Source organism: Pipistrellus hanaki (assembly GCF_964339955.1).
Source record: "Pipistrellus hanaki genome assembly, chromosome: 10".
NCBI classification, from domain to species: Eukaryota; Metazoa; Chordata; class Mammalia; order Chiroptera; family Vespertilionidae; genus Pipistrellus; species Pipistrellus hanaki.
Window position 1 is genome coordinate 28,763,661 of NC_140512.1, and position 6,681 is coordinate 28,770,341.

The following is a 6,681-nucleotide window of genomic DNA, read 5'->3' on the forward strand; positions in this document are numbered from 1 at the left end:
TTACATAATTTGTATTACATATATTGTTATAATTGTTCTATTTTGTTATTAGCAATTTTTGTTGGCATCTTACTGTGTCTAATTTTTAAATTAAAGTTTATTATTGGTATGCATGTATAAGAAAAAAAAACCCAGTATATATAGGGTTTGATATTATCTACAATTTCAGGTGTCCACTGGGGGCAGAGGTGTCTTGGAATGTATCCCTTTTGAATAAGGGGGGACTATAGTATTTTCATTTTGTTTTCTTTGTTTTCTTTCTTTTTTTTTCTTCTCAGGGTTCTATTTAGATATACCTATGAAGTCTAAATACTAATTTGGTTGTCCAGATTTTCTATATTTTATAGATTTGGGAGGTGGGAAAGTTACTCAGTTTATCATATTGTGATATAAATGGGATAAAAATCTTTCTTCATGACTATGGTTTGTCAATATCTTATACTTTGGTCAGTTTTTTGCTTTTTATATATATTGTTAAATACGTACATATTGATTTAAGACTTTTGACCTCATTTTTATTATGTAGATTATCTCCTTAACCCCAATATTACCTTTTGCCTAAAGTTCAGTTTTATCTAACATTAATATATCTATAATAGCTTTTCTTAGGAAAGAATCTGCCTGTTATTTCTTAAATCTCTTATCTTTAATTGTTGAGTGCCATTTTGTTTTAAGTTGTATCTCTTGTAAGCATTACATGGCTGGCTTTTAAAAAATCACAGGGTCTCTATTTTTTTAATAGTGGCTTTATTCTCCTCACATACACTGAGTGGCTAGATTATTATGATCTCTGAATGCATAATAATCTGGTCACTCATTTTGTGTGTGTGTGTGTGTGTATGTATATATATATATATGTATTTAACAATATATATAAAGGAGGAGGCCTGGTGCATGAATTAGTGCATAGGTGGGTCCAGCCAGCCTGGCCAGGGGGAGGGGACATGGGCGGTTGGCTGGCATGTCTGCTGGTGGAACTCCAGGTCAAGGAGACAATTTGCATGTTAGCCTTTTATTATATAGGATATACACTGAGTGGCCAGATTATTCGCTCAGAAATCATAATAAATCTGGCCACTCAAGAGTATATTGTACTTATTGACTTATTTAAATTTCCACCATGTTTTTAAATCACTTTTTTCTTTGTATTTTATTTTTTCTTTATTCCTATGATCTGTTGGATTGGTAATTAAAAACATTCTTCCCTGTGCCATTTTAGGATACATTATATTATTGTTTTTATTTTATATATTGTCTTTTACTTTTAGCTATTTTTATTAAGAAATTATTCAACTGTACATATAGGTATAACAACTAATGTGTCCACCTCTCAGCTTTACAAAGTTTTGATAATTTTAACATTTGGCTAAAACTGCCTTAGTTCTATAAATTAAGAAAAAAAATTACAGGTTCAGTTGAAACCTCATTAATCTAATTTTTCCTTTTTTTCCTCTTGAGAATTAACCTTTGTCATGAATTTGATGTTTATTAATTCTATGAATGTTTTAAATTTTTGTTCTATATTTTCTAGTTAAAACAATATGTTTCAATAGTTTTAAATGTTTTGCTAGTTAAAACATAAATAATTTAGCTTTCTTGTCAACATCATATTTTTTAAATTCACTCATGTTTATTTACTAGTATGTACATCTGGTTCATCATTCTAAATAGTTCCCATATAGTAGTATAACATACATATATATACATTTTTCCTTCATTCTTCTGTTGATGAATATTTTTTCCTCTAAGTTTTTCTTATTTCAAGCAACATTAGAATGATGTTCTTTTACATTTCTCCAAGTGCACATGCATGAAAATTTCTTTAAAGCAACTCTTATGTACCCCCCAAAATAATCTTACACTGAGTGATTTCTTGCACAGTTTCAAGATAATACTTCATTTTTTTTTATTTCAAATTTGATTGTGGAAAATGCGATTTTTTAACTTTTTGTAAATATTGATATTTTAAAATACAATTGTTTAGATATCAAAATAGGTTGGTAGCACCATCATCATCCATGTAAAGAAACATAAGCTCTATCATCTATCATATAATAGTCTGAAATTTCATTGTTTTTATTTCCTTCTTGAATTCACATTTCCATTCTAAACAACATTTTTATCCTAATGCAGTTTTTTTTCATAATAAAAATTTATTCTTACACAAATCTACGGTTTTTGAACAGTAAAAAGAAAGCTGCACTGTCGCCTAGAAAGTGGACTTACAGCAGCACTTGGGGAGCAGGGTGGCTCCAGAATGTCAGGTGTGTGGTTACAGGCTCTGCTCAATGTATGTGGAGATATCAATTTCTTCAGGAAGCCCTGCCACATTTACTTCGAACCTGTCCTGAACATCACTGAGGATTTTGGCATCATTCTCATCAGACACAAAAGTGATAGCCAGGCCTTTGATGCCAAAGCGACTCGCACATGCCACCTGGTGGAGGTAGGTGTCCTAGTCCTCAGGCATGTCATAATTATGTCGTAATTGAGGACGATGTTGACTCACTCAAGGTCCATCCCTTGGCCAAACAGATTGGCGGCCACCAGGATCCACCCCTGGAAGTCCTTGAACTGCTGATAGCGTGATAGGCGCTCCTCTTGGGCCATTACCTATGGCCAGGAAGTTCTGCTCCACTAGTAGCTGTGCCAGGGCCATGCAGCGCTGCACTGACTTCACAAAGATCACCACCTGAGAAAACTCTAGCACATCCAGGAGGTAGAAGAGTTTATGATTTTCTTTTTCGCTGTCTTTGAGCTTGTCATAGTACTGCTGCAGTCCATGCAGTGTGAGCTTGGTCTCATCGTTGTCCACAAACACCTCCATGGGATCTTGCATGAACTTCCTGCAGACAGGCTGGATCTCCTTGCTCAGGTGGCGCTGAACATCATGCACTGCTTCTTGCGTGGTGTCAGGTGAAAGATCTTCTGTACATCCCTCCGCATGTCCAGCTGCTCCAGCATCTCGTCACACTCATCTACGTTTCTCAGGTTGAGGCTTCTGTTCCGCAGGAATGCCAAGATGCACCCTGGAGTCCCCACCATGACATGGGGACAGTTCTTCTTCAACACCTCTTCGTCCTTCTTGATAGAAAGACCTCTGAAGAGCACGGACATCTTGACACTGGGCATGTACTTGGAAAAGCACTCATACTCTGCTTATCTGAAAGACCAGCACCTGAGTGTGGCACATGACCAGGGCTGTCACCTGTCTATTGACGGCTCAATCTGCCGTAGGGTGGCCTGGATGAAAACTACAGTCTTGCCCATTCCAGACGTGGCCTGGCACAGGACACCCATGCCCAGGATGGCTTGGAGAATACACTCATGCTGAACCTCAGATGGATGCTCAAAGCCACAGTCCACTATGGCCCCCAGGAGTTCAGACTTCAGCAGAAAGTCTCGGAAGCCAGAGCTGTGGATGGAAACGTAGGACCCCTTGACATCTTTCTTCGGGGGGCTCTGGGGTGCTCTCTGCAGGTGCCTGGGTCTCTTCATCTTCCTCATAGCCCGGAAGCTCTTTTTCCACATCCTGTTCCGCCATAATACTGGTTTTCCATTCGCCTCCATGGGCTCCAAGAGTTGACCCTCTGTGGATGCCCGCCCCACACCCTGACCCCTAATGCAGTTTTTGATGTTCAGAAATATTTTCTCAATTGCCCTATCATAATTTTCTATAACTAAATATAAATAAAAATTGATTTATTTATATTAAAATACATTTTTATTTATTTCAGAGAGGAGAGTGAGGGAGAGAGAGAGATAGAAACATCAACGATGACAGAGAATCATTGATCAGCTGCCTCCTGCACGCCTCACACTAGGGATTGAGCTCACAACCCAAGCAGGTGCCCTGACTGGGAATCAAACCATGGCCTCCTTACCAGCCACTCAACCAGTGAGCCATGCCGGCTGAGCTAAATCAAAAATTTTAAAAGATTTTTTTCCATGACCAAAGACTCTGAATTTTAAAACATTTTATTCTGAACTGAGTTATTATCACTATTAGTAGTACCGGTAGTACACAATTAGCCAAGGCAACATAATTACTTTGGTGAATAGTTATTTAACATAAACTTAAAAGTTTTATTAGAAACATTTGATAAAAAGTATTTGAGTGTTTTTTATAGTTTACATATACATGGGGGGAAATAGTTATGAATAGAAAGGCATGAGTTAAGCATCAACTCTATTTCTGCTTTCTACTATTATAGCTGAAGCTGCTGAGAATCTTATGCACATAAAAAAGTGGGCGGGGGCCGAAACCGGTTTGGCTCAGCGGTAGAGCTTCAGCCTGCGGATTGAAAGGTCCCAGATTCGATTCCGGTCAAGGGTATGTACGTTGGTTGCAGGCACATCCCCAGTAGGGGGTGTGCAAGAGGCAGCTGTTCGATGTATCTCTCTCATCGATGTTTCTAGCTCTCTATCTCTCTCCCTTCCTCTCTGTAAAAAATCAATAAAATATATATATAAAAAAAAAGTGGGCGGGGGTAGGGGTGAAAGATGGTCAGACCTAGCACTGGTCTAAGCAGTGCTGCCTATGGCTTCCAGGGCTAACCCAGGTGAGGTAGAGCCCTGTGGCCCTGAATCCCAGGATCCTCAAATTGACAAGGAATATTACTGCAAGGGCAGAGCTGACTGAGGAGGAGAAGTCTGAGCAGGAGCCATGAAAACAAGCTCTGTGTTTGAAGACCCTTTTATCAGTAACTTCTCCAACGTGATGATGAAAGGAGGAAGCAAAGTACTGGCCAGCTCCTTCATGGCACAGGCTCTGAAAGCTATGACAAGGAAGCAGTTTGAGAAGTACCATGCTGCCTCTGCAGAGGAACAGGCAAACACTGAACACAACACCTACACCATCTCCCACCAAGTACCGAAGATCTGTGAGCCTGAGGTCGGGCTGGTACCCATCATCAAAGGTGGCCATTTCTTTCTTTATTTTTTAAAAAAAATATTTTTATTGATTTCAGATAGGAAAGGAAAGGGAGAGAGAGAGAGAGAGAGAGAGAAATGTCAACCACTTTTGCTACACAAAAGTAAGAGTTTTGAAATGGTTATATTGAGAAAATAAGGCAGTTAGCTGCCTCCTGCATGCCCCCTACTGGGGATCGAGCCTGCAACCTGGGCAAGTGCCCTGACCAGAATCGAACTGTATCCTCCAGATTCTTAAGTTGATGGTCAACCACTATGGCTGGGCAAGGGTAGCCATTTCTACCAGGTCCCAGTGCTGCTAGCTAACCAGAGGCATCGCTTCCTGGTCATAGAGTGGATCATTACTGAGTGCAGGGAGGAGCTCGGCAGATGCTGATGCCAGAGAAGCTGTCGCTAGCTGCTGGAGGCATTCCACAACCAGGGCCCGGAGGTCAAAGGAAACATGACGGGCATCAGGAGGCTGAGGCCAACCTTGCCCTGGCCCACTACTGCTGGTAGTGGAGGAGGGCAGAGGCTCCAGGAGGAGCCCAGGACTCTCTGCTGCAAGAAACAATGTGAGCCACTGTTAAATTGAAAAATACCTGCGGTGAAGAACATAGTTCCTTTATAAAGGCTGGGGGAAGGCCTCACAGGAAGGATGAAGCAATATGTTTTTTGCTTGTTAGTCCTTCCTTTGTGGTCCAGAAGTCACTCTCTCTGCCCCACCTTCTTGCAAAGAGGCAACACATGGATTTGATTTCCCCCAAGAAACTCAGAGCCCATTCAGGCTTCTTTTCCCTCTGCTCAGGGTAGATCTTGGGGTGACATGAAAGGAAGCAGTTTAGTATCAGAAAGGTTTATTAGAAAATTCTCACCGTGAACTGTGTAGCTGGTGATGCAGTACTGTCACTTATTAAAATCGACTGGAGGAAATTAAAATAGAAAAGTGGATGGGATGGAATATTTTGCTAAAACTATATCAATTATTTGAGCTTACGTTATATTGAGAAAATAAGGCAATTACCTATCAGAACCATTGATGATCTATCATCTGACAACTCAATTAGGTCTGTGTTCAATTTTATTGAAAAATGATTTGGAAAAAACTTGACTTGGAAAATATTTTATTTTACAAATATTATAGTCATTACTTTCTTACTTTCTGGGAAATATACCAACAGGGCTTTAATGGAAAAATGATTAGTTATATTGGTTGCTCTTTTACTTAGAGGCATCGTGTTTAACCTGATATAATCAGAAAGTTTTTTGGGGAAATGAATATATTGTTAATTTTAATATAGCTTTGGTAATGTAATAATTTTTATAAAATGCAGTACTCTCACGTTTTAAAGATGTTTTCATCAATATCACAGAACTAAGATTTATCTTAATTCAATTCACTGAAAATGACAACCTGAAATTTATTTTGCAAAACTATTAGCCGAATTAAACTCTTTAAGAAAGTGTGACTTCATTTTTAAAAATTCAGATATGTGTTAATACAAATTTTAAGGTATATTTTAAAAACCAATGAGGAAAAAAAATTCCCTCTTCATTAAAAAAATAAGTAACCATAATATAGATTAAAGTGGCCAGGGCTTATTTTTATATCAATTGGTATAGGTAATTTATGTTCTAGTAACAAGCAATCACACTTCAGTGGCTTTAAAAAAACCAGGGTTTGATTGTTTCATTTTACATTCCATCTTGGATTAGCTGAGCTCTACTGTATCTTGTTCCACTGTAGGACCCAGACTGATATAGCTACCT

The 6,681-nt window shown here is 38.8% G+C and overlaps 1 pseudogene across 1 annotated transcript; it reads right to left on the reverse strand.

Moving 5' to 3' along the window:
* Positions 1-1,997: 1,997 nt before the first annotated feature.
* Positions 1,998-3,671, reverse strand: LOC311629253 (ATP-dependent RNA helicase DDX39A-like; annotated as a pseudogene). Its single transcript has one exon. The product of its transcript is annotated as an ATP-dependent RNA helicase DDX39A-like (transcript).
* Between the last annotated feature and the right edge of the window lie 3,010 nt (positions 3,672-6,681).